Below are 25,616 nucleotides of genomic sequence, written 5' to 3'. Positions count from 1 at the left end.
TCTTCAGCATGAGAAAGTGTTTTGGCCACATATACATTTTAAAGGCAATCAAACAGTGGCTGATGAAGGGCTTATTACAAGTCTTATCAAAGTTGCAGGTGATTCAGTAAACTGGGACTATTCTTACTCAGACCATCTGGGTCAGGCGCTGAGCAAAATGAAATAATTGCTTTTGAACGAAAGGCTCATTTGCTCTCTGCAGAGTATGTACCCTTTCAGGTGTGAAGGCCTTGAGCTCAGCCTCAATCATTCATCACTTTATGCTGCCCAGCTGGAAAGCAGCTTTGCAGAAAAGAACCTGGGAGTCCTGGTGGATGCCTAGTTGACCATGAGCCAGCAAATGTGCCCTTGCTGCAGAGAAGGCCGGTGGTATCCTGGGCTGCGTTAGGAGAAGCATTGCCAGCAGGTCAAGGGAGGTGATCCTTTCCCTCTACTCAGCATCAAGCCATGCCTGGAGTGCTGTGCCTAGTTCTGGGCTCCCAAGTGTGAGAGAGACATGGATATACTGTTGAGAGGTTGATACTGTTATATGCAGTAGTCAGTCCTTGGCTTTCCAGTTGTTTTGGGAGTCATAGGTTTCCCTGCTGGTAGCTCCAGGGCTTAAAAAATGGGATTAGTGCCAGGAGTTAGAACATAAGAATCAGAACAGAAGAATAAAGGAAGGGTAAAGAAAGGACCAACATGTTCTCAGCCATGAGCCTGGAACAGAACTGAGGTGTGCGTATGGAGAATACAAAGACGGAGTAGGAGCCATCTCACTGCTGTGGAAGGGACAGAACTAACGAGTGGCTGCAAAAGGCTCAAAAATCATGCTGAAATTGTGTATATCACTGAAAATGTTATGAAAGTAACAAATCCCAGTGGCTTGAAAAAACGTGTCAAGTTAGAACCTATTTTTGTTGCCACGGCTGGAGTGTGTGTTAGTGCTGCTGCGGGCTCTGTGCTCATCTTCTGAATCACAGATATTGTACTGAATTGAAGTGTAGAGTTCGATAGTACTTAATCAGTAATAATCACAATCCAGATGGAATTTTAATGCAGCGTAGGATAATTAGTTATTTATCAAATGGGTTTGGTTGGGGGGCATGTGAAATGCCTGACAGCACCAAGCTGTGTTCTCCTAAGTTTCATTCACGAGTGTTTCCCAAGGTATATTAACAAGTAATATTTGGCCTGTAGCTCATTTGTAAGTGGTTTTTGGGCAAGTCTGTGGTGAGGCATGTATTGGTTGTGAAAGGCTTGTGTTATCAGTGTCTGATATGTTTCAGTTGGAGCAGGGGTATGGGAGGTTCAGAGCTCTGAACTGATGATGTTCTACAAAACTACTCACACTTTGTTACAGAGAAGTTGTGTCCAAGCGATTTGCAGGCCTGGGGTGGTGAGAGGAGACGCAGCAAAACAGAGGAGACCCTTGGAGCACTTTTGAATATTGTTTGGATCTACCAATTGCTGCTAAAATGAAATTCTACAAATAAGTTATTGTGGACAGATGAGGTTGTGAAAGTAATTCCATGAAATCAAATGGAAGAACACCTCAAAGGACATGGATGGGAATGGGAAAAGTGTTCAGAGATGTTTGAACAGATGCCCAGAGGTCACCCAAGTTACCTAGCAATAAAAATACTAGGAGTTAAAAAAGGGAGTGTATCTGAACCGGGATAAGGAAAAAGTAACCAAGGACAAAAAGATGCTTATTTTTAAGGAGTAAGCATTGAGATTATTGCAGAGGGAAAGCAGTACTATGAGATAATGGTAGGCAAAAAGGTGGGCAGTAAAGTGCTGGTGTGTTCCTGGTGTGGAGTTTCCAGTGTCTACTGAGGAATGGATCTATTTGCTGGGTGAGATTTTACATGCAGTGTGCTCTGCACTCCTTCCAAGAGAAAGTTATGCCATATTTCAAAAGAAAAGGAATGCCTTCTAACAGGCAGAAAGTGCAGTTGTGGTTTGAGCACCTCAGAAATGCTGGTGATCTCCCTTCTAGTTGACTGCAACTGAATTTTGGGGGTTTTCAACAGCAGCTAGAAATGTAGCTGAAAAGCTGAAGTGAGCATTCACTGCAGACATGAACCTACACAAACCTGTTGGGTTAGGGACAGGGTAGATAGCCAGTGCTGGGAAGAAATGGTGGCAGGATGCCTGTCCATGGCCCTGAACCCCCATAATATTATTGAATCAAATACGCAGAAACAATGATTCCATAAGGCAGGAAGAAGTAATAGCAAGATCCAAGGAGAACGGGAATCAAAGGGTTGAAATTTGCTAACCTGCTAATTTTTTTTTTTTTATTATGGGCAAAATAGGTTTTAAGATTTTTAACTTTTTTTGTACTCTGCATAAGAGGAAAAACCAGTAAGAACTTTCATTGCTAAGTAAAATCTGGTTTGTTGTTTGCTCTGGTTTTGTTTGTGTGTTTGCTTTCTTTCTGTTGGAATATTTGATTTGAATAAACCTCCGGACTGTTCTTCAGAGGTTTTTTTGTTTCATTTTTTATTAGAGTTTTTAATTCATAAATTTAGTGACTTGGATAATGTCTACTTGAAATGCAAAACTGAAACCTGGGGCCAGGTAAGTGCAGAGAAGTGGTGCTTTGTTTGCATTTTCCAGATATTCTCTATTTTTTCTAAATAAAAATGCGAAAGTGGGTCTGATGCTGCAAAAAATCAGATGTTGTGCATTTGCTGCTCTGATGGCAAGTGTTACAGCGGAATGATTTTTGGCCAGTTCTGAAGGAGGGATGTGGAGACTGGCACAGAGATGGTTCTGAGCACGCATGTTTCTGAGGCATCTTTCAGAAATGGCTCCAGAGAAGGCTGGAGCCTTTCCTTGGGAACCAGCTCTTCAGCTGTTCAGCTAGAAAAAACACTGGACTCTTTGATTGTGTGTTTACATGGTGCTTCAAAGGAGCATAGAAGAAATGGCTGAGAGTTTGTAGGAAATCTTTAATCATGCTGTGCATTTCAGTTTGTCTCGCTTTGTCTTTGGAGCCACATAGGCCAAAGGTGGTAACATGAGGTAAGGCAGGGGGATATTAACTCACATCTCACTTAAAAGTAGAGCTATCAAATGCACAGATGTTTTAAAATCACATTTCAGCATGTTATCTAATTTTATGGTTAGTCATTACTGTAACTAACTGAACAGAAAGAGAAAATTGGTATGGCTTCAAAAACCAATGAGCCATTAAATAGGTGACAATAATCTTGATATAAACTTAGAGTATTTAATTGGCACACAAAATTCCTCTAGAGAGCATTACCAGTTCAGGCTGTTCTCTAAATACCAAGTGTTTATACCTTGCTTGTGAAGCTCAAGGCAAGCCAGCTCTCTGCTGGGGTCATCACTGCCCTTCTCTAGCAGTACGAGGATTTTCTTTCTTCTCTTGCGTGTTTTATGTGTGTCTGTGTTTGCTTTCATGCATTTCTGTCATCAGTTCTGCACGAGCAGATGGGGCCACAGAGGTGGCAGTGATGCGCTGCCAATTTATGCCCAATGAGTTCTGAGCCCTTTATTTTGCTGAGTGGGATTGATCATTTCATACACTGCATTTTCAAGTGTCACTTCCATTCTCACACATAACACAGGTAACTGGATCTCCACTGCTGTTTGGGAGAGTGGTCTTGGAGGCTTGGCCATGAGCAACAGCTTGGGTTTGGTTTTCTGACTGATTTGGTTTTGTTTTGCCCATTCAGTGATGTTCTTTTGTCCTGAGTGCCACTTGTATCTTTTCTTTTTTAGAGTCATTGTGTTTGGCTGTAGGCTGGAAACTGCTCAAAGGAGCTGCTGCTCTTTCCATGTTGCGAAGGGCACTGGAAAGCAGCCATGCCTGTAAAGGGGGTCAGCACCCCTGCTGGCACTAAGTGAGGAGCAGGCAGCTCCTGCCACCTTCCCTGGGCTGAACGTGGATACCTTCTTGTGCTCAGCTGTATCCCTTCCCCAAATAGAGGAGAACCCAAGCAGTGGCTCCACTGCTGTCACCTCTCCCCTTGGTTGAGGCCTCCAGAAATGCACTGGCTCCAGCAGCTCTGAGTTTTGAGCAGCTATTTAGATGCAGCTCTCATTTCTTCCTGCCTTTTCCATGCCCAGAGCTGAAGTGGGGCCCGTTCTTAGCTGCTGACTTGGGCTGAGCTTGTTTTGTAGTTGTATGTGTCAGGAGATTGTTGACCCCTCAGGAAGCTTTCAGTCTCTTTACCAGATGTCTTACCGTGTTTTGGTTTTTATGTTGTAGAGTGTGTTTCTGTGTAGTGTTTGATGTTTCAGGAAAAACATCTAGAGAAGGAAAAATAAGACAAAGTTTTGGGATGGCAAATAGAGGCAGAGAAGTGTGGCATGGCTTGTCTTGACAAGGGTCTGTTGGATCCAGGGTGGATCTCACAGTACTTAGAGTCGTAGAATCAACTAGGCTGGAAAATGGCCAAATAGGATTTTACATTGTGTTTGACAACAAATGCTGTTTGAGATTGTTTTCTGTTCTTGATTTTTGCGTTGTTGTTCCCATTTTATTCCTGGTTTACAAATCAGTTTTATATTAACAGTCATAGGGGTTTTTTCATATTGTTCCTATTTGTAGTATTGTGACTGTATATTACGGCACCTAGTCTTCTAAAAATGAGAGAAGACACTGTAAATGGGACTCACAGCAGAATCACATGCAGTTGAGATTGATCCTTCCCTCCCCCACCTTCTCTTCCCCCTGCCCTCTCCACCCCCGATAAAATAAGAATTCAGTCTTCTGAAGAACGTTTACATGAAGATAGATGAAAATACTCCATGGAAAAACCAAGTCACGTAAATGAAACGTTATATTTTATTCTCCTATGATGCTACATTTTCAAAGCCTTTCTCCCTTTGCCCTGAAAACATTTTCTCATGTGTTTGTTGTGCTCTGTTGTTGAAAATCTACCCTGGGAACATGGAGCACCCCTTTATTAAGTTGCCAAATGATTTTAGCAATCTTATTTTCCACATCTGGTTTTTAAACCTCTTTGAACAGCAGCCAGGCCTGTGAAAAGAAGTCATGAATTGCAAATGTATGTGTCTGAAAGTTACCTCATTTTTAAACCCAGCACTGCTGCTCTGGCACAGTGCAAACAGTGACTCCACTGAGTTGTTCTGGCAGCAGCCGCATGCTGGTGGATGGCTGTGCACAGCTGTAGAGCACTGTGCTTTGAGGCCAGATGTGGCTCTGGTAGGAAAATTCACTGCAAAGGGCTTCTCTGGTGAAGTGCCCATGTGCTGGAGTAGCCTTATAGACTGTTGATTTTAGCATCTATTTCTCTTGCTTCTTCTCTCCCTGGTCTTCTCAGGGAAGTTCTTTAACTGCTTTTTCTTCTGATGCTTACGAATGTTAAATGTTTAAGGTAAAACAGCAGTTCAACAATATTTTCAAGCATGAGACCTTCATGTCCAACAAACTCATTTTTCTATTGTGTCCCAAAAAGATAAGATGTTGGCCACTCAGCCCTTGTAACACTAACACAGCAGGAGAAGACAAGTATGGCCACAAGCCCTTTCTGTCGCCATGGAGGAGCAAAGGAACAAGATGTAGGACCTGAAAACCCCAAACTTCAGCAGAAGTGACATACTGACCACCTTCTGCCGCTCACCCAAGCTCCCAGTCAGAGCTCTGACAAGTGCAAGTGTCCTCACTTGCAGAGCTGAGTGAAGAAAATTGTTTCTCCACTCACTGTGGTCTGTTGTGTAATATAAAGTTGTGCTGTAGCTGGTAAATGATTCATTATGTAGCCATAAGAACCAAAACTCCTAAGGTCTGAAAGAAGCTTTGACCTATTTATTACTGTAGAGTTTACTAGTACTGTACAATTAGTAGTAACATGTACATTAGCGATTAAGAAGTCAGGGAAGTGTAGGCATGAACAATAGCTCATCTGTTTGACAAATAACTATTAAAATCAGTGCAGATTTAGATGCTTCCTTACTACTACAACTGGTCTAAAGACTAACGTTCTCGAGGTAGAATTGCCTCGTTTGCAAATGAAACCTCTTTGGGAAACCCCCAGGAAGAACACTTATGAAGTACTAGGCAAAAATTAAATATTGATTATTTTTAATGCATCAGATTAATCATACTCTAGAAAATACAGATTGTTTGCCAGAAATAATTGAAATCCCACTGCTGGTTTCTGTACAAGGTGATTTCATACTGAAATGAGTCGCAGTACAATAGAAGCTACTGCTAACTTATAATTTGTGAAATTTAGAAACTGTTAGCATATCATTTAGATAATGAAACCTTTATACCCATCTAGACTTGTAAGTACTAACTTGAGCAAAGGAAATGCTGTTTCGGTGCTATTATATTAAATTATATGCATTTCCTGGGGTGGCTAGATGGCTGTATATTTAATTGACAAGCTTTTCAGTCCAAGCTTTTAATTTGTTCTTAGCAATTTAGGAAACCATAGTTTTAAAAACTCCTGATAGTAGTGTTAGAATCAAGTGCATATTCACAAGGCTGACCAAAATCTAACTGATCAAAGAAGTCAATAAACATGAATAATTTCCTAGATGCCTTTAATGCATCTGAATGTTTTAATTGCATGTTCCTCTTATGAACCACTGTCACTGTCTCTCTCTTTCCCATTTAAAAAGGAACCATTTGCTGTAGGAGCAGCAGCCAAATACCTCAGTGCAAACAAAGGGAAGAGGAAAGAGTAAAGCAAGCAACAGTCTCATGGCACAACATCTCTTGCCACGGCAGTGCTGGCAAGAGATGTACCACTCCTACCGCGAGTACGTCATTTTTCATGGGTGGCTAAACTGTTGGTACTGTTCAGCTCCGCCATCTGTTAAGGACTTCTAACTTGCCGCAGAGCACCTTCATGGTCTGAGTTACCCATCCTGTGCCAGGATGGGGCCTGGAGGTGCTGCCCAGATGTTGCGAAGGGGGGCACATCTGTCTCAGTAAATACAGGATTGCTGAGGATGGTTGACACCGCTTTGATCAGTTGTTTTCAGGTCAATGGGTAGTCCTACAGGCAGCTTTGGGAAGAATCTGTGAAACATGATACATTTCATATACTGTGTGTGGAGGCCTTTGATGGGTAGGATTAGTGCTCAGAACCTAAAAAAATAAAAATAATCAGTTGAAAAGCACTGTTCTGCATTAAAAAGCCTTCACTGTATTTACACTGAGCTGAGAGTGTCTTGCTGCTACTTCCTTTTAAGAGTATCCCTTAGTGTAAGGCAGGCTGTAAAAGCTTCATTCCTGGTGTTGGTACATACGTGGGGAAGAGCTGGAGCTGCAAGAGGGGCAGTTAGAAAAACCCTTTCTGCCGGTCAGCTGGCAGTCGAGCACCCGCTGTGCCAAGTGACTGGCACTAAATACAAAGCACCTCTTCTGCAGTGCCTTTTCTGAGAACTGTGTCTGCTGCAGGTGAGAATGTGCTTAGCAGCACCACAACAGCAGATGTTTTGCACAGCTATTCACACCGTATTACCTTGCTGAACTTCATTCTAGCCCTAGTTATGAAATCTCAGGCAAATTGTTAGTTTTTCTTCTCTCAGTTTTCCCTTTTATAACTTGTCGAGTGTTTTCTGTGTAACTGTTGAATGCTTAAATATCCTGGTGATAGATGCCTAAGGAAAACAAACCAAAAGCAAGGGTACAGAAGTTAGTCTGCAGTACTGTTTTTAAAGTGCCAGGAGATTCTCTCACGCGAGTGTGAGGCATTTGAAGCAGATTTTGTTTAATTGTAAGCAAGCTGTTGATGGCTGAGTGTGTTTTTATGGAGTTGCTGCATTGTTTGGATGTTGAAAATAGTTTCTGAAAGCAGGGCTGAGGCTCGTAGGGTGGTAGAAAGTTTTCAGTGAGGGAAGGAAGGAGGCAAGTTTCAGCAGTGCTCCACTGCCTGACTCCTTGGGCTTTTGAAGTGACTGTCTGGTATGCAGGGGCCTGGTGTCACAGCAGACTGCCTCTGGCAAACAGTAGTTGTATTTGAGATTCCTGCCCTAACTTAATGGGGTTTGTGCATGTTGTGTATCATCATTAAATGCGAGTAGTGTTAGGGTGTGTTCCAGAGCTAACAGTTCAAGATTGCCCTAAATCTAGAATGTGAAGAATGAATGCAATCATTGTTTTTGCTGTTTAGTACCAGTACTGCCATGTCTGTACCTGCCCATATTTTGGTGCTGTCTTCTTTTTCCAGTGCCAGTAAGAGCCCCACTTGCAGGTATCATGACCCTTAAGAATCTGTGTGAGCAGGAAATGGACTTCAAAAAGGAAATGAACTATGAACACCATACGTTTCCGTAATCCTCGTGAATTGTCAATTGGAACACAGTCATTTGTTGTTATCATTCACATGTGTCAGCATTTTTTAAGTCATTCCCCCTTCTAAAGAGGAGTTTCCTGCTTTGTAAGAGCTAAAATTGTTCTGAAACTTAGCACAGCAAACCCACAGCGCTTAGTTTGAGGCCATTTATTTTTATTTTATTTGGGGGAACCATGAGGTGGTCAGAAGATTGACTCGTTAAAGCAAACAGAGTGCAGAGATACTTCAGGAAAGGATTTCCCGTTCCTGTAATTTCATGCTTCAAAGGGAAAAGGAGTGATTTGCAGGGGTTTTACGCTTGCCTTTTCATACTCAACGTTAATACATTGCATTATTATACTCAAAGTTAATGCACTGCGCTGTTCTGCAATGGGTCATCAGTGCTCAGTGTCTCGTGGAGAGGGGAAATGTTGGGAAACAAATGTGGAGAGACACAGTCATTTGTCCAAAGATGCACAGTGGGTTTGAGAGCACTTTTGATCTATAACCCAGGCCATAAACCAACATGTTGTGTTTTGTCTGTCAGAGATGTGTAGACTCAGCTGTGAACTCTGGGCTTGGTCCATCCCCTCCTCCTTCTTTTTTTCTTCCACATCTGCCAGTGACCTGGTGGTTTAAGCCAAAATCTGGCTGCTGGCACTGCTATGGCAGTAGAAGAGGGACCTGGGGACTGGTAGCTATAGACAAGAAGAGAGAGTAGATGCCATGTGGGCAGGCACACACATGGCTCATGCCCTCAGGCTGTGGGACTGGACAGTCCTCTGCTATGCAGAGATGTATGGGAGGACTTATCCTGATTTCTCGATTTGCTTTCTTACTTTGGTGTTTTTTTGTGGGGGTGAAGGATTGTGTGTAAGAATGATAGGGAATAAAACTGACTCCAAAACAAGTCTCCTGCAGAGCACACTGAGTACATCCAGCCTGTCTGGGCAGGGCATTGTTGATTACTGCTTTCAAAAAGCGATGTTTTTCTTGCTTCTGAACCCTCTATTGTTGGTCATAAAAAGTTTTTGACCTTATGTAAAAAATCTCAGAGCAGTGGGCTGTAACAATGGAAGAGGAGGACCTTGAAAAAGGTCTTGAAAGGTTTTTCTGAAATGCATTATGGTTGATCGTTTGAAGCGGTTAGAACTGATCTTTAATAGTTGCACCCTTCAAAAGCTTCTAAAATCCATTCATGTTTACAAAATGAGCTATGGTTTTCAGAATTCTTCTTTCTTCTTCTTCTTCTTCTTCATTTTTGTTACTGCATTAATGGCCATGGTTCCTGCGGGGAGATGAGCATTGCTGAGGTCAATAGTACGTCTTAAATGTGAACCTTCAGGATAATCACCCATGGTGATGTTCACCTTGATGCAGAAGGGCTCTCAAAGCCATTGCTTGCCACTTGTGCCTTTGTTAGTACAAATACCCTAATTTCTTTACAGTAATGCAGCAAAAAGGCCTGGATTGAGCTAAGGGGGGATCGTCTGCTAGGTTAGAGTCAGGTGGGAGACCAATGCTTGTGGATATACAGGAAGATAGTGTTACTAAGAGAAATTATGAGTATCTCTGCAAATGGGATGTCTTGGAGACTTACCGCAACTTTGGGCTGGGTTTGCCAGGAGACTAAAGGAAGAGATTTGTGTAAGTTTAGGTTTATTTACTAAAACTTTGTGGAAACAGAAATCATCCCTTCCTACAAAAAGTTTTAAGTATTTTTTCAATGTTAACAGAAGATTGCTCATGTAGCTTACTGGTACAGGTAGGTCAGGTGTAATGGGTTCCCTGAACTGTAGGAAATGACTGAAAGTAAAACAAATACTATTTCAAAAATTCATTACAACTTTCGTATGATATTTTAAAAGGACTCTCAATAATCTCAAACTTTGGCTTCAGCTATTTGACAGACTCAGTTGAGCACAGTTTTAGGCAAGTATTTTGCATATTTGTCTTGCAAATAATGATGATTTGCAAATCATCGTTTGCAAATAAATAGTTGGAATCTGTTTTGTGGTATCAGGGATTCATGAAATTTGCAGTACCCTTGAACAGCACAGGCAGCTGGTAAGACGGTGGGGTGTGGAACCTATATTGCAAGAGGAAAGCTGATCAGTTTTAATTAAAGGTAGACACAAATCATGAACTTCAGGTCACAATCTAACAACTGCCCCAGGGCTTATGTGGCTTTTTCATTAAAATTAAGTTTCAGTAGGGTGAAACTGATTCTGCGAAGAAGCCTGGGAGTCTTATCTGAGGTTCCTCAAGCAAAATTCTCATTAGCTTCACTGTCATAAGAGTGCGAACTGTAGTTCTTGCTTTAAAAACCTGTAAATATTATTGGCTTTAAATTATTGTCCTAGATTTAATGTTAGGAATAGGTGACTTGAGAAGGTAACTGAAGAGCAAATATTTATTATTCCCCGTGCTACAAAATATAGAAGGCACGTGATGAGGACTGAGACAACGGATTCGAAATAAATAAAACCAGTTTGTTTTAAATGAGACATGAAATTAAATTGTGTAACTCATGGTGTGCATTGTGAAGAACAAATCTCTAGAAGGGTTAAAAATTCATTGGTTAAGTTAATGGAGGACAAGTCTGTGAAAATTTGTTCAATGTGGTACTCGGAATCCAGCTCCCATTTCAGGAGTCCCTGGGTACCAATTTCTAAAATGGAGAGGGCAGCATCAGTCTTTGTCCCACCTGCTCCTAGTCGCTGGCAGAGCAAGGTCCTGCGCAAGGGGGACCTGTGAGAAGGCAGCACCTTGTCCTGCAGGGTGGCTGAGTACTGCAAAGCCCAATTCACCAGTGCATAAGGTTCCCATATACCTTCAGACCATGTCACCACCAGCTCATGAGCAGGCAGCTGGGTGCCCGTGGGGGGTTTGCTCGCAGGGCTGGCAGTATGAACACAGCTCCTCCCTTCAACGGTGTGACTGGGAGGAAGTGTTTCATTTTGAATTGGCATTGTGAAGTGATACGTTCAGCTCCAGCAGAGACAGGAGGCATTTTTTAATTTCCACATGTCCCTACTAATGTTTTTCAAAGGTTTTCACTTGCAGAAAATGTTGATGTTCTGGGAAGAATGATTTTTGGATTGTGTATCACTTGAAATGTATATTCTGGAATGATTAGCTTATTGAAGTGTAGGAATGTACCTTTCTGTGCAAACCCAAATAATCTGATTGTTTATTGGTGAGGAATAATTTGACAGGCTGTCACAAGCATTTCAGCTTTTCTGGATGTCTTCTATTTTGGTTGCTTCTGTCAAGAGGATTTTTTTTAAACACGAGAAAAATTCAGTTCAATGGGGCAGATTTCCTTCCAAATGATAACTTGAATGTTTCGTTCGCTGTAGTGGTTTTCCTCCAGCTGTCTCTGCTTTCTTGTGCCTACACGCTTGAGAAAAGGTTTTAAAAAGAATTGTGAGTGCGTCTGTATCAGCTTTTCCTGGGCATAGCTTCTGTGTCTTTGAATTTGGCAGCTCCCTGTGTTCGTGTTTGTGCTGCAGGCTCTGCACTGTGTTGCGCCCTGTGGGTCGTGGACTGGAGGATTATTATTCAATCCTCACCTTTGGACCATGTCTTGGAAAGACAAAGAAGAGGGCTGATAATTAGAGATGGACCACAAGGTCTTTGGTGCTGCGTATGGGATTGTCACATGAGTAGTGCAAACCATCTGCTCATCTGCTTTGGAGATGTAAAGCTAAATCCTGATTTGGTGTCCAACAGGAAGACTATAGGCCACATATGGCCCTAGTAATAGATTTAGGCTGATAATTCACAGGTGAGGAATCTGCTCCCTTTGGTAGCTACTACCTATTGGGGTGTCTCATATAAAAAATACCTGTCTTGGGCATACCCATTACTATGGAGCAGTAAGGCAAAATGGAAGAAGATCTACAGCTTGAAGCTGGGGGCTTAACACTGAGGTGATTTCCTCAGTGCTTCCCGATTTGTAAAACAGAAATCAAAGGCAAAAAAATACAGAAATTACTTGGCTTTCCTGGGGCTATCCATGAGGATGGGAGGAGGTGCCGGGCCCTGCTGCTGGGTGCTGGGGGTGCACCCGAGGGTCTGCCTAGCTTCTGGCTGGTCCCTGCACACCTGCCCCAGGCTGCTCACATGAGCTCTGCCTGAGCCCTTCCAGCTGAGCTGAGATGCTTGAGCTTGGAGTATGTAACTTTTCCTGGAGAGGGGCAGCAGGAGCACCCCTCGCTTTACTGTATCCCACAGCAGTCAAAGCTGGGAAATGCACCAGGGACTCAGCAAGCTGCTCCGAGTCATGGGCTTTCACAGCAGCTCTCTGCAGGCACTTCACTGCAGGAATTTGGCTGCCCCTTTGCTCACATTGGGAAGTAACTGGCCTTTGGGGGGAGGATTAGAAGGAGAATGGAGGTCACAGTGCTTGTTGGCATCACTGTAACGTTGGGGGCACGTGCAGTTTTTGTACTGTGACCGAGCAGTGTGTTTCCTCCATTCAGCAATAGAATGTTTTCCTCCTTGTGCTGTTGGCACTGTTTGGCTTGGCTCTTGGGCGCCGATGGCCCGCTGTGCGGAGCGCTGTGGGAATTACACAGCCGTGGACAATTAGTCTTTTAAAAGGTTTACTGCTTGGCAGTGTGCCAGGGAAGCCAGCACAGCTTCACGACATAATACCAGATTTTAATGATGATAGCTTTGCTAAATTCAGTCCTTGGTAAACCTCAGAGTTGAGTTTTCAAAGTTTAAAATCAAATATAACCTGATTACTTCAGTATTTGATTAAATTGAACTGCCACTTGGGTAAAGTGTTTAAATAAATTAGTATTAATATACTTTTCTACAGTAAATAAAGTTGTGTCTGTGTAGTTCAAATATGAATATTCTTATGGAGAGCTTGGAGCACTGACAGTCTGCACAAAGAATGTATTAAGTTAAGGATGTAAATATTTTATTGATCTTTAAAGGCTGAGATTGTGATCTTGGTGATGGTTGAAAACACTCTTAGAACACTGGAACAACTATTTGTTAAGACACTGTAGGAAGGCCATTGTAATTTCTTCTCTTAACTCTGCTGTAAGTTCTTGAGGACTGACAGGCTTCGGCAGGGGATGTTGAATGAACTTTTTGAAGGCTGAATGCTCATGGACCCATGCTCTGCTGGCATTAGCTGCCTCCTGGCGCTGCCGGGAGACACCATCTTTTGAATTCGGTTTGCAAATGTGGGAGAAGTCTTTGCTTGGTGTGGGCACTTGCAGTTCTCTTCCCTTGCTTGCATGCAAAGATACCTCCTCTCCTGCAGGACCTCATCCAGAGCCCTTATACCCCAGAGGGAACCTGCTCACTCGCTGGGACAGCTTTGAAGTGCATCTGTATAAGAGAGCTGAGCACCAGGTCCTTAATACGCACTTGAGCATGCTTTTGCTCATAGAGATGGTTTCAAGGAGTGAGAATTAGGGGCTGCTGAGTCCCTGTTAACCCCCTGTGGGGTGCTTGAAATGTGCTCTGCCAGGAGCTATGCCAGCCGGAGATGCCCCAGGGCCTGTGCAGTTTGACCTTCGTTGCCTGTGGGATATAAAAGGGTACAACCACTTGAACTCTGTGTAATGATTTCTGAGCTGTCAGTAATTCACACCATGACTTGCTTTCAGTTGTTCGTCTCCCAGCTTGTTTCAACAAGTCTTACTAAAGATGTGATCTTCTTGTCAAGCAAATTATAGGCCTTCTAGAAACGGTGTGAAAGGCCAATCTGCCCATTCTTATGGATGAGCTTATATTTCCAGGCTCGTAAGGACTGGGAAATTAGATTCCTTAGTTCCATACTTTAGTTCTTCAGTCTCAGTAAACCTGAAGAAGTGGCCTTTGCTCACTGCCTTCAGCTTGGCTCAAGAATGCGGCATCTGCTAAAATAGAGAGCATAAAGACATTACCTCAAAATGCAAAAATTATCACTGTTTTCAGATCTGTCTCGGAGCCCTTATCTTTAGTGTCACAGCACATGTATGCATTCCCAGAAGGTTCATTTTGTGCACCGAGGACCAGCTTCCTACCATCCAGAGTTTTTGTAAATGTTCTGCTTGTTTGGGGTTGCAAAAGTCTGTTCTGAAATTCAACCTCTGCCTGGTTTTGAGGTGCTCGACCTGGTGTAACCCAGCATCTTGTGGTGCTCTGTCCTCTTTTAACTGTGTCCAAGGTTTCCCACTGAACTTGGGAAAACTAACCATCTTCTGAAGCTGCACATGCTTCTGTGTAGATGCCCATTGAAGGGCTATCTTCATCCTAGGAGGCCACTGGAACATTCTTTGATAAGAGACCAAATGTTTGGGAATATCAGGAGAGATCCTTGGTAAAGGCACTAATTAGAGTTGACAAATGAAAATTGCAAGGAAGTGAAACTGCACAGATAAAAAAGATGTTTCTCTCATTACCTTTTTTCAGAGGGTGAAAAAAGCATTTCTGAGAGTGGGAGTTTGCGTGACTAATGTGTTGTTACATTCGGTTAAATCAACTCAAGAGTGAAAACTTCTTGTTGCTTTTCAGAACATTCAATATTTTAACATTAATTTATGGTGAAAGAACATACCCAGACAGTCTCAGCTCTTTTCTTATGTAGGCTTTTATGCTTAATGCCTGTTTTTAAGGCATTTTTTCCCTACTGATTTATACTATTTCCTTTACTTCCTTGGGCCATCAGGGGTAATCAGGGCGGGTGAGTTTTCTTACTGGCCTCAAATGCTCTGGGTGAGCAGGCATATGGATGAGAGGCTTTTTACCCTAAAAACCTATTCACTCCTGCTATTAGCTTTGCAGGTGGGAGCAGAAAGACCCAAAATACTAGAGCGTGGGACTGCTTGGTTCCCAGATATGTCATTGAAAGGATCTCCTGAAGAAGCATGTAACTTGGCTTTTTGTGGTTAATTTAGGAAAATTCAGCATCTGAAGTGTCTATGAGACTTTCCTTATCTAGTTGCAGAGGACCTGGAGACAAACCTGGTTTGGACACTTGTGAGGTCATCTGTATATGCTGCTTTCCTGTCACATTTCTCTCTCTGCATCATTTCTTCTTTCCCTCATTGTCGTGGTTTAAACCCAGCCACGCAGCTCATTCTCTCACTCGCCCCCCTTCTTTCCCTCCCTCTACTCCCGGAGGGACGGAGAGGAGAATCGAAAAGAATGCAACTCCCACAGGTTGAGGTAAGAACAGTTTAGTAACTAAGGTATAACACAAATCACTACTGCTACTGCCAATGATAATAATGATAAAGGAAATAACAAGGGAAGAGAATACAACACCTCAGCACCAGCCAACCAATAACTCGCCCCACTCCCCCCAGCCGAGCACTGACCGATACCTTGTCCAACCCTGCAGTCCCAGCCCTTCCAGGTCACTCTCCGTTACATCCTGGGCAGGACGTGCTGTGCTATGGAATACCTCTTTGGTCAGTTTGGGTCAGGTGTCCTGTCTCTACTTCCTCCTGGCCTCCCCTCCTCCCTGGCAGAGCATGAGGCTCAGAAAGTCCTTGGCCAGACCAAACATTTGAGCAGCAACTGAAAACATCGGCGTTATCAGCACTGTTCCCAGGCCAAAAATCAAAACCACAGCACTGCACCAGCTACTAAGAAGGACAAAAAAAATAACTGCTACTGATGAACCCAGGACACCCATCCTCACATGTACGTATCCTTGAAGGTCTCTAACATATGTTTAAATCTCACCCTGCTAGAGGAGCATGGTTCTGTATTCAGTTTCCCAGCTGTATAACACCTAGCGCAGCTGGGCAGAACCTGCATAGCACTTCTGTGTGCTCTCATAGTAAAAACAGTAGTTCTGTTTTGCTGGCTGCCGTCCCCTGCCTGATCAGTCAGTCATCTGGTGCTCCTGTTCTGCTGCCACGGCTCACAGTCTGTTAATTTCATGGAAGATTTTTCAAATGTTATACCCAGCCCTGCAAGGCCAAGGCAGGGAGGCAAATGGGAAGTCTGTGTCCACTGGGGGAAAGTACAAGGTAGAATTAAATCGATTCAGATAAAGGCATTGAAGTGTAGAAGTAGGTTTCAGTCTAGGACCAGCCATGGTGAGTGGTGGTCTGTCAGATTTTACAATGGAAACTGCACACGTACATAAAGACAAAGGACTGTGTGGACAGTACATTGAGCTAATTACTGCAAGTGTTTAAAGATCCATTCTGCCTTTGCTGTCTGCACTTGGGGGTCTGCTAAGCAAGAGGAAAGTTCTTTCTCTGCTGCCAGGTAGAGATTTATATATATCAAAAGTAGATGCAATAGATATATGATTTTGATCCTTGAAAAGCAATGTAAACATGGCTGTGGATCTCAGCTGTCCTAGTAAATGTGTTATCAAGGTGGTGTACATTTTCATCTATGGTAGAAATCAGTAGTTATCTTTTGAAAAGGAGCTTGTCAGTGTTTGTATTAATGAGTAGATCTCTCCTCTGCAGCACTGAGGCAAACATCAGCTTTAGCAGCTGAACTTGAGTCTTCAAATCTGACTTTAATGTTACATGTGCAGATACAAGAGTTCTTTGTGTTGTTCAATTTTATTGTGGGCTAAAGCAGATCAACACAGGATTTGAGCCAAAGCTCATTACGGTCAATGTAAGTTTTGTCCAATTGATTTTTAAACAATGATTGTGTTCATGTAGCAAGGGCTGTATTCAGGGGAAAAAACAATCAAATAACATTCTGTAATTTGCCAAAGTGGAGGTTCTGTTACTTCGGTAGCACTGGTCCTATTGCTAATTAGTATTTGCTGTCTTCCCAGGCTGTGAACAAGTGATAGTAAGAAACAGTATTAGGTGGTTTTTTTCCTGTTTCTTTGCTATGGCATAAAACAAAGAAAGGAATAGGAAGGATATTGCTACTATGATCAAGTTTTTTACCTACATAAGATATCAGTGCCAGCTAATTGTTTTGATAGTGTTAGAATATGAAACATTGCATACTTGTGCTTATTAATCTGGTGCTCTGTATGCTCCCAGGAATAATAATAATAATATATCAATACCTTCACAAGTGATTCTTCTCTGATGAAGCCACATTGAAATATCAAAGTCTTGCTTCAGTGTATTCACTACATTAAATGTAATGTGACATCTGTGGTGATGTGATCTCCTGCTTGAAGGGTTCTTTGCCATGGTTAATTTGCAAAGTTCAGATTAAAAGTTCTTTCAAATATATTAGTTAGATTTAATGGAAGATTGTGTTTCAGATCACAAACTTTGTGAAATCATTTAAAGGTGAAAGAACTGCTAATGTTTTGCTCTTCTCCAAATGGACCACAAGGTAATGGGGAGTAACAATCAGACGGGATATTCTGCAGAGACCCGTGCTTGTCCTGCACTCTAGCTTTTCACTGGAAGTAAAATAAAAAATTCTTCTGATGAAGTTTGTAGAAGGATTAGATGTTGGCAAAGTGGTAACTAATGATTGCTGTGAGGTCAGTCAGCGTGGCAAACGGGATTAATTTCTTCTAAACTACTTTAGAGATCCTGCAATGTGTCTAGGAATAAGAATGTAGCTTGTGCTTAACTGGATGGAGAGCAGTGGCTCTGAACAGGGTGGGGAGAGCTCATGGTGGAGAACATGTTAGATATCATCCCATGATGGAGAGCTGTGGTTAAGAGAAATAGCATGAACACATAAGGACTGCAATACCAAGCAGGGAGAAGCAGCTTGTTCATTGTATTCAGCGCCAGCAGTTACTGCAATACATCCCATTCTGGTGGTTGAAAAGAACTGGGAAAAGTGAGGAAAATAATTTAAAATTAATGAAGCTACTTTATAAAGGGTTGTTAAATGATCTTGATGTATTTATCTGGAACAAGAGAAAAAAACCTCAAAACTAGAGGTGTCTTGATCATGGTCTATCTTCTTGCTCTTTTATTGCATCAACACTTTCCCACCCATCCCATTGCATAAGAACCATATTGAATTAGTGTGCGTTGTCACCAGTAGAGTATGAAAGACTGATCATGTTAGAGACTGTCACACCATATTAGCCAAAATTAATACTGAAAGAGTATGATAAAAAAGTATCACTATTTCAGACGCTCTATCTTATTAGCATGGGAAGCTTTCTCCGCATAAAGCCAGTGTTTTCCCCTCAGTTCTGCTTGTCGATGTGAGATGAAGTGCCATGCTCCATTTACACAAGATGCTAATGCTCCACAGAAAGGACTTCACCAGAGGAGCTCAAGTGACAGTAGGCTTTGGAGCCTGGTCAGAGTTTTGACTGCTGTTCACCTTAGCTTTACAAGGTGCAAGATACGAATGTAGTTCTTATTTATAGCTCCTGATGTGTCAGTTTACAGCCTGACTTGGAGGGTAGCATAATTTGTTTTCATACTGTAGTTTGCAGAGGTTCAGCACGTGTCACACAGGGACTAAAGCAGAGCAGGGGGACAGCTGGGAATAATGAAACCTTTCATCCATCCTGGGGTAATATAAGCCAGGGCTAAATTATACTTGGAAATCTGCTTGTGGTTATGTAGCATCACCTGGCCTTTCACCCTGCTTCTTTAAACATTTGCCGGTGTGACCTGCTTGCAGAAGGGAAAGCACAACTTCAGATGAAGACGCCACCACCTGCCTGGCTGGGAATGCCACCTCTGCCTCCAGCTACCTGGCTCTTGGCAATGTGAGCCACTGCCCCTGTGTATTTTACACACAGAAATTTCTTGCCTCTTTGGATGTAATTAATGAGGGGTTTTCCTATAAACAAGAGTGATACCTTTTTTTGGTACTGTATTAGCCGCACATCGAAATACCCTATTCTCTACCTGATGCACAGTTACTATTTTAAAGCTGTCAGTGTTAATGCAGTGACCTGAAATCATGTTAATTTTTAGCTCAAAAGCTCTTATCTCTGAGATGCTTTGCATTAATGAAACATTTCAAAGCTGGACAAAAAGCTACAAAGAAAAGTTTGGAATTAATTGTGGGAGGGAGGGGAAGGCCCTTAAAACCCGAGGCAGAAAGATTTCTAGGCAAAAATTTGTTTTAGGTAACGTGGAGAAGAATTTGCAAGCTGCTTAATCTGCTGCAGGGAAGCTCCTGTGAGCTAGTTGCTGAGACTGGGGACGGGAATGTTAGTTTTCACCCATTGGGAAGCCAGTGTTCCTGTTCCACCTCTGCCTCTGGTGCTGCAGAAGAGCTGTTTGCACTTCTTTGCTTTGTTTTGATTTACTTTTTCCTGGAGGAAATGGTATTTTTGCAAAATGGTGACTTCTTTTGGAACACCCCGGTAAGGAAAGCTCCTCACCAGCTCCCACCTAATCCCCAATGTGATTGGGCCACGTTACTCGCTGTGAGCCTGAGGAAGGACTGTGGGAAGGGGGCTGCTCTTTCACCCTCAGATGTGCAGCGGTGCCATGAGGGGATGCACTTGTCTGAAGTGAGCATCTGGAAACAGACATGAAAAACTACTGGTTCCAGGGGCTTTCTAAATAGTTTCTTATCCCAGCTCTCGGTGTAGTTCAGCTGAGGTCAGGCCGTATGTCAGAGACCAAGAGCTCTTTCTGGGCTGCGACGCATTTGTCTGTATTTCAATTCAGGTGGTTTCCAAGAGCTGTAAAGAGGATTTGCTGTGTGCCTTGCCATGGCTTGGAAGTGAGCGGCTCTGAACTCTGCTAAAAAGGGATCAGAAACAAAAAGAGGCATCAGTGCATCTGGTAAGGGAAGAACAGCTTATGTACAAAAAGCATAATTCCTATAGACATCACAAGAACTCGGTTGCCTGCTTCTTAGCTTTGACTAGTCAAAATCAAACAGTGAAGGGAATCGGATTTCTGCGCCCTATTTCTGATTAAAGTTGGCGATACTGTAGGAGTCTGGTTATACCTCAGCAACAGCACCCAGTTAAGTAGAGGTATTTCACAACCTAATTTAGCATTTTTGTGGCTGGACCCCTCCAGGCTCTTGGATAGGCTTAGACTGCAATTTGTGTTGAGTGTCTACTTAAAGTTACCTGCTTGTAACACTTTGGTCACTGAGGAAATCAGTACCTAGGTTAACTCAATGGACCAATATATCAGACTTCTGTGCGAGGGACTGGCTGCCTACCCTGCTTGAACCATTATGGACTGAGGCCAGATCCTGTGTTTGTGCAATCCAACCTGTCTAAGGTGGTGTGAAGCCTGTATGGTTTTAGAGATTCATGCCTGCCATGTGCAAGTCTTGTTGGATCTTCCAAAATGTAAAGTGACATGAAAGTTGGCAGGTGTAACTGCTGAGCCTTGTGTGTGGATTATCACAGGGACTGCATGTTACCATGTAATGCATGAAATGCATGATGTGTCTGTGACAAGCACACCAAAACAGATTCCCATCAGCTCACAAACATGCACCGTTTCATTGCTAGGATGTGCATGTCTGTGCTGAAGATCAGAAAAGAGAATAAAATGTTGCAGCTGATCTTCATAATTTGCAGCGCATGCAAATGATTATGCAAAAACATTAATATTTTATCATTAAATACCACTTTAGGGAGAAGAAGCCCTTAATACTCTGGCAAAAGACTAGTCACAGCAGATTAGCATTGTTATACATTAATAAGAAAAATAGCTGGGTGTGATTACTGTCAGTTAAAGTTTTCTGAAGGAGAGCTATAACTCTTTGAATTAAACTGCTTGAATAGCAGCTAAGGATTCCTGAGGAATAATTCTATTAAAAAGTTAAGACCTTCTGTACTTTTCTAAAAGAAAAATCTATCGCCAGTGAGAGAATTACATACCGTTCGTATAACGGCATGGAAAGAAAGGAACTCCACAGACCATAAAGTGTAATAAAGGAACATCTAAAATTGATTTTCATTTAAGTAGATTACTTACGTTTTCCTCCAGAACATGGAAAGCACACTCCAATCTTCATCACTTTTCACAAGTAAACCTGCTAGTTCGATCCAGTTATCCATTATTCGATGCACTGAGCCCCTCTCTCCAGGTACATGCTTCCCTGAAACATCCCTTGCATTTGAAAGAGTTGCGTCTGAAATAATGGAAAAGAAAAAGGAGAGAGGACTTCTTAGTTATTCCCTTCTTGATGGTTGATTCGTAGGTTGTTTTGGAGTACCTACTTTAATTCTTCTCTCCTAGAGGATCCGTCTATGGAAGGGATTTGTGGTACTGCACTGTTCCAGGCTTGGAGCAGGTAAGCAGTTAAGCTGTTGTAGGTTCTCTGTGGAGCTTAGCTCAGCACTGCAGCTCCTGAGGCATGGGCTCCAGTGTTTGCCTTGATTCATCACAGGGGTTTTGAGTGGTGTCCAGTGTGCGGTGACTTCCCTGTGGTCTGAGTGTTTTGGTCACAGTGCGTGTCTGTAGTTTTCACTTATTGGTGACTTCAGCACTTACTGTTGCTTGAAGGCTTTGGGATTGCAGAGCTTGTGCTCTCCACCAGTGTTTCATATGAGATATCCTGACTTTGCTGGGACCTTGACTTGGTTTCCTGCCCCTGCCACAGTGTAGAATGCCTCAGCTGTAAAGTATGAGCTTGTGTATTTTCAGTTCGGTTTATCTGATGCTGTTTAGCCTGCTTGCTGAAGGAGATGGGGACAACCTGATCATTGTGTGTGTGTGCACATGTCCTTGCTGCTCTCTTCCCCTGTTCCCAGTAACTTCCGAACCGTTGCCCCAGTTTGACAAGGGAGGTGTAACAGCAGTTACAGTTTAATGAAAATGAGTACCAGGTACAGGTAAATGGTCAATATGGGGAGGCTGAAGGAGAAACTTGTTTACTGGGCTCCTGGGAAATGGAAGGACAGAGAAATTATGGGTGCACCAGCTGTATGGAAAGCTTAGATTCAGGCTTGCTCTTTCTGGAACACAAGGGAGTCCAACCACAAGAAACAAACCCAGGAGGAAGCAGAATTTGGTAGATGTGCTGTCCCAGAACACTTTGTTTCTTTGACAAATGTGGGGTTTTAGGGTTTTTCTGACAAACCTATTTTTCAATTGCACTGACTGCAAGCACCATTGTGTCGGAGATGGAGCTGTGAACAACTGCCGGCATCCTCAGTACAGTGGTGCGTGTTCTGTAACCCTTAGATAGGAGCGTTGCCTCAACAAGCCGGTGTGAATGAACAGTTCAAAGCCGCGACATCCTTCCTTCTAGCAGCCAGCCATGTAAAATCACACCGTAAGGTGTCAGGGAGACGTCTGAGGCAAGTTGTTGCAAAACTCTCTAGAAGCGATCCTGTCTGCCTGCACTGACTCATTGGTGCAGAGTGAGGCTGCTGCCTTCCGCATGGATCCACAGTTTCACTGTCGCTCAACAGCATCAACATGTTTGTAAATTGGTCAAATTTGCCAGTTTTCCCTGGACTACACAATGCGTTCTGTCGAGAAACACTTCCAGGTCAGGTTAGAGCAGGACTGAGTGAGTTTGGGTTGTGTTCTGCTTTTTCGGTGGTTGTTATAGTTTCTATCTTTTAACAATTTTCCTAAATGATGCATATTAAAAAGTAAAATGCAATTAATTTTTTTTGTCAACTTACACACTTCTGCTTATGTCAGACTGCAAGGTCAGAGGTTAAAGCTAAAGTTCCAAAACTGAAAGGATATAGGTCAAAGGTCAAATATCAGAGTTCCAAGTTTATAGGTCATATGTCATAGGTCGAGGGTCAATGCTCATAGGACGTAGTCGTAGTTCAAAGGTCAGTTCATAGGTAAAAAGACATAAGTAAAAGGTCATAGGTCAACTGTCGGCAGTCGTAGGACAGAGTTCATAGGTCAGAGATCATAAGTCATAGGGTCTAGAACAAAATGTCATATATCATCGGTCTTATGTCAAAGTGCATAGGTTCAAATGCCATAGACCAGAGGTGTTAGGGCACAGGTTAAAGTTCATAGGTCATAGCAAAAAAGGGCATAGTTAGAAAGCCATAGCTCAGAGATCATAAACTAAAGGTCAGAGGTCAAAATGCCACAGACCAAACATCAAAGATCACACCTAACAGATCATAGGTCATGGGTCAAACATCACAGACCAGCAGGCATAGGTCAGACGTTACATGCCAAAGGCCATAGGTCAAAGATCAAAGGACCTAGGTCGGAGGTCATAGGTCATAACCAAAAGTTCATAGTTCAGACATCACAGGTCAGAGACCATACATCAGTGGTCATATGCCAAAAAGTGAAAATCATAGGTCATAAAGTACTAGGCCAGAGGTCAAAGGTACTAGGTCAGAGGTCGTAGGTGAGAGACTAAAGGCTACAAGTAACGGACCAAAGGTTAGAGGGCAAATGTAATAGGTCAGATCTCATAACTAAAAGGTCCTAGGTCAAAAGTCAGGAAACAGGTCACAGGAAACAGGCCAGAACCAAGATGACAGAGTTCATAGGTCAAAGGTAAGAGACCCTAGTTCCAAGGTCATAGGTCAAAAGTTATATGTCAAAGTTCTTATGTCATGGATTAGGGTTATGGTTAGGGTGCTTTTACCAGTAACAATTGCTGTGGCTGTGCAAAGAGCCAGAAATGAGACCACCGCCATACAAGGTGCTGTCCAGGAGAATGTTCCTTGCTCGCTGTGACCCAGCTGCCATAGACCCGTCTCAAGAGCAGGCAGTTTCTCTGTGGTCATGCACTGAAAACCGGTTTGTTATCCAGTCAAAAAACAGCAGAGGAGACTAACACCTTTACAGTTGGACCTCCTACTCTGATGAAGTATAATGAATTCCCAGTTCAGGAATAGCTGTAAATGTTTATTTGATGTGAAAGAGCTAATTGTACAAATCATTACCTCTGGCCTGACGTGCCTCTGCTGTTTATTCTGTGTCAGTAATTAATTCTGTAATTAGAAAATGTCCTGCTGGGTAACTTCTCTGGGAACTCAGCCTGCTGGCCAATGCGGGAAGCCTTCAAGAAGCTGAAGTGACTCGGGAAGAACCTTGACAATTCGACTGCTTCTATCAGCAAGGGCTGGTTTGCTTCACTGGGAGGTCATTACTGAAAAATAGAGCTTCTATGAGTGGGACTAGAAATGAGTCTCTTGATGCTGAGAGTCAGTGGGATGGGTGGATGGGTGGATGGATGGATGGGTGGGTGGATGGATGGGCGGATGGATGAGTGGATTGCCCCTGGCCCCCCCCCCCCCCCCCGCATAAACAGAGGTCTCTCTGGGACCTACCCATGTGTTTTATTTGCTTAGATCTGCCAGCATCTGCCATTCCATGAGAAGTTTTGCATGAAAGGAGTGTACTTTGTAAGGTATCAGAGCGAACACAAGAAAATCAATAAGCAATCTCTGTGATAATTAATTAGCGTGCCAGGATGAATTACTGTTTCTTCTCCTCCTGATTTGAGTCACGGTCACATCTGATCTGGGAAGTTGTCAGTTTTTGCACTGTAGATTGGTCTTTGTTGTTGGTACGTTTTTTCTTTCTTGATTTGATGTGACCAGAATGAAGGACTGACAGGTAGGAAGTCACTCGGTGCAAACTTGCTTGTCAGGGGAAGGAGACGATATTGAGCTCAGCATCCAGCAGAATCTGTTGATGAGGAGGTGTCCTGTATGCTGATCTGGTGCAGAGGAAGGGTTATTGCTTGTGAATGTGACACAGCACAAAAGGTTGACCCAGGTCTGCAGCATTGGTGTCCTTTGCGCTTGCCTTCATTTTCATCCTGGTAATGCCAGGTCATTACTGCTGGAATCCCACTCTAGCTCACAGGCTCTCGTCTCTTTAGTTTTGCTGGGACTGAGATATTGTTCCTCAGAAACAGGGTCTCTTCAGCCTATACACTCATGCATATTCACCAGCTGCCATCCCAACATACCCATGTAGTTCGGGCCTGCTTTCAACTGGACTTAACAGGGAAGTTACTCCTCAGGGTCACCTCCAGGCTTACTTCCTTCTCTGGGAAGAGGGCTGGGATTGTGAGCTTTCCACAGACTCCTGTGAAGGCAAAGTGACTACTGGTTTATTATCAAGCTTCCAGCGTGAATTGCTGCCCTTGCTATCCTGTCTCCTTTCTGTAGTCACACAAAAGACTGATTATACATAATAGATTAATGAACTAATTTTGTAAATACAGCAGATAGCGAGCTAGGTACCTACTTACCTTTCTCAATGAACTTCAAGAACCCAGGTTTCCCTTCTTTCTGACAAATTGGCTTCCACCAGCAGAAAAGAGCTTCTCAATGCACCTTTGCCAGGCCTGCAGTGATAACGTATGACTGTGCTTTTTACTGCATGTAGGGTGCTTTTTTCCTACTATCTAACAAGCTAAGAGTTTAGCAGGGATTGGAACGGCACTGGTGTTGGTCACCTGGAGCTTTATCAATTAACATGTGCAGTTGAATGGTGGGGTTTGGGTGTTGTGGGTGTTGGTTTGTAGGGTTTTTTTGTG

At 43.0% G+C, this 25,616-nt stretch overlaps 1 protein-coding gene across 8 annotated transcripts in view; it reads left to right on the top strand.

Moving 5' to 3' along the window:
- The window catches only part of IL1RAPL2 (interleukin 1 receptor accessory protein like 2), a 368,238-nt gene that overhangs the window by 130,360 nt on the left and 212,262 nt on the right, over positions 1–25,616 (top strand). The gene's annotated exons all lie outside the window — the stretch shown is intronic.

Source organism: Lathamus discolor, chromosome 9, assembly GCF_037157495.1.
Source record: "Lathamus discolor isolate bLatDis1 chromosome 9, bLatDis1.hap1, whole genome shotgun sequence".
Taxonomy (NCBI): domain Eukaryota; kingdom Metazoa; phylum Chordata; class Aves; order Psittaciformes; family Psittacidae; genus Lathamus; species Lathamus discolor.
Note: the sequence above shows the minus strand (reverse complement) of the source record. Positions and strands in the feature narration are given on the sequence as shown.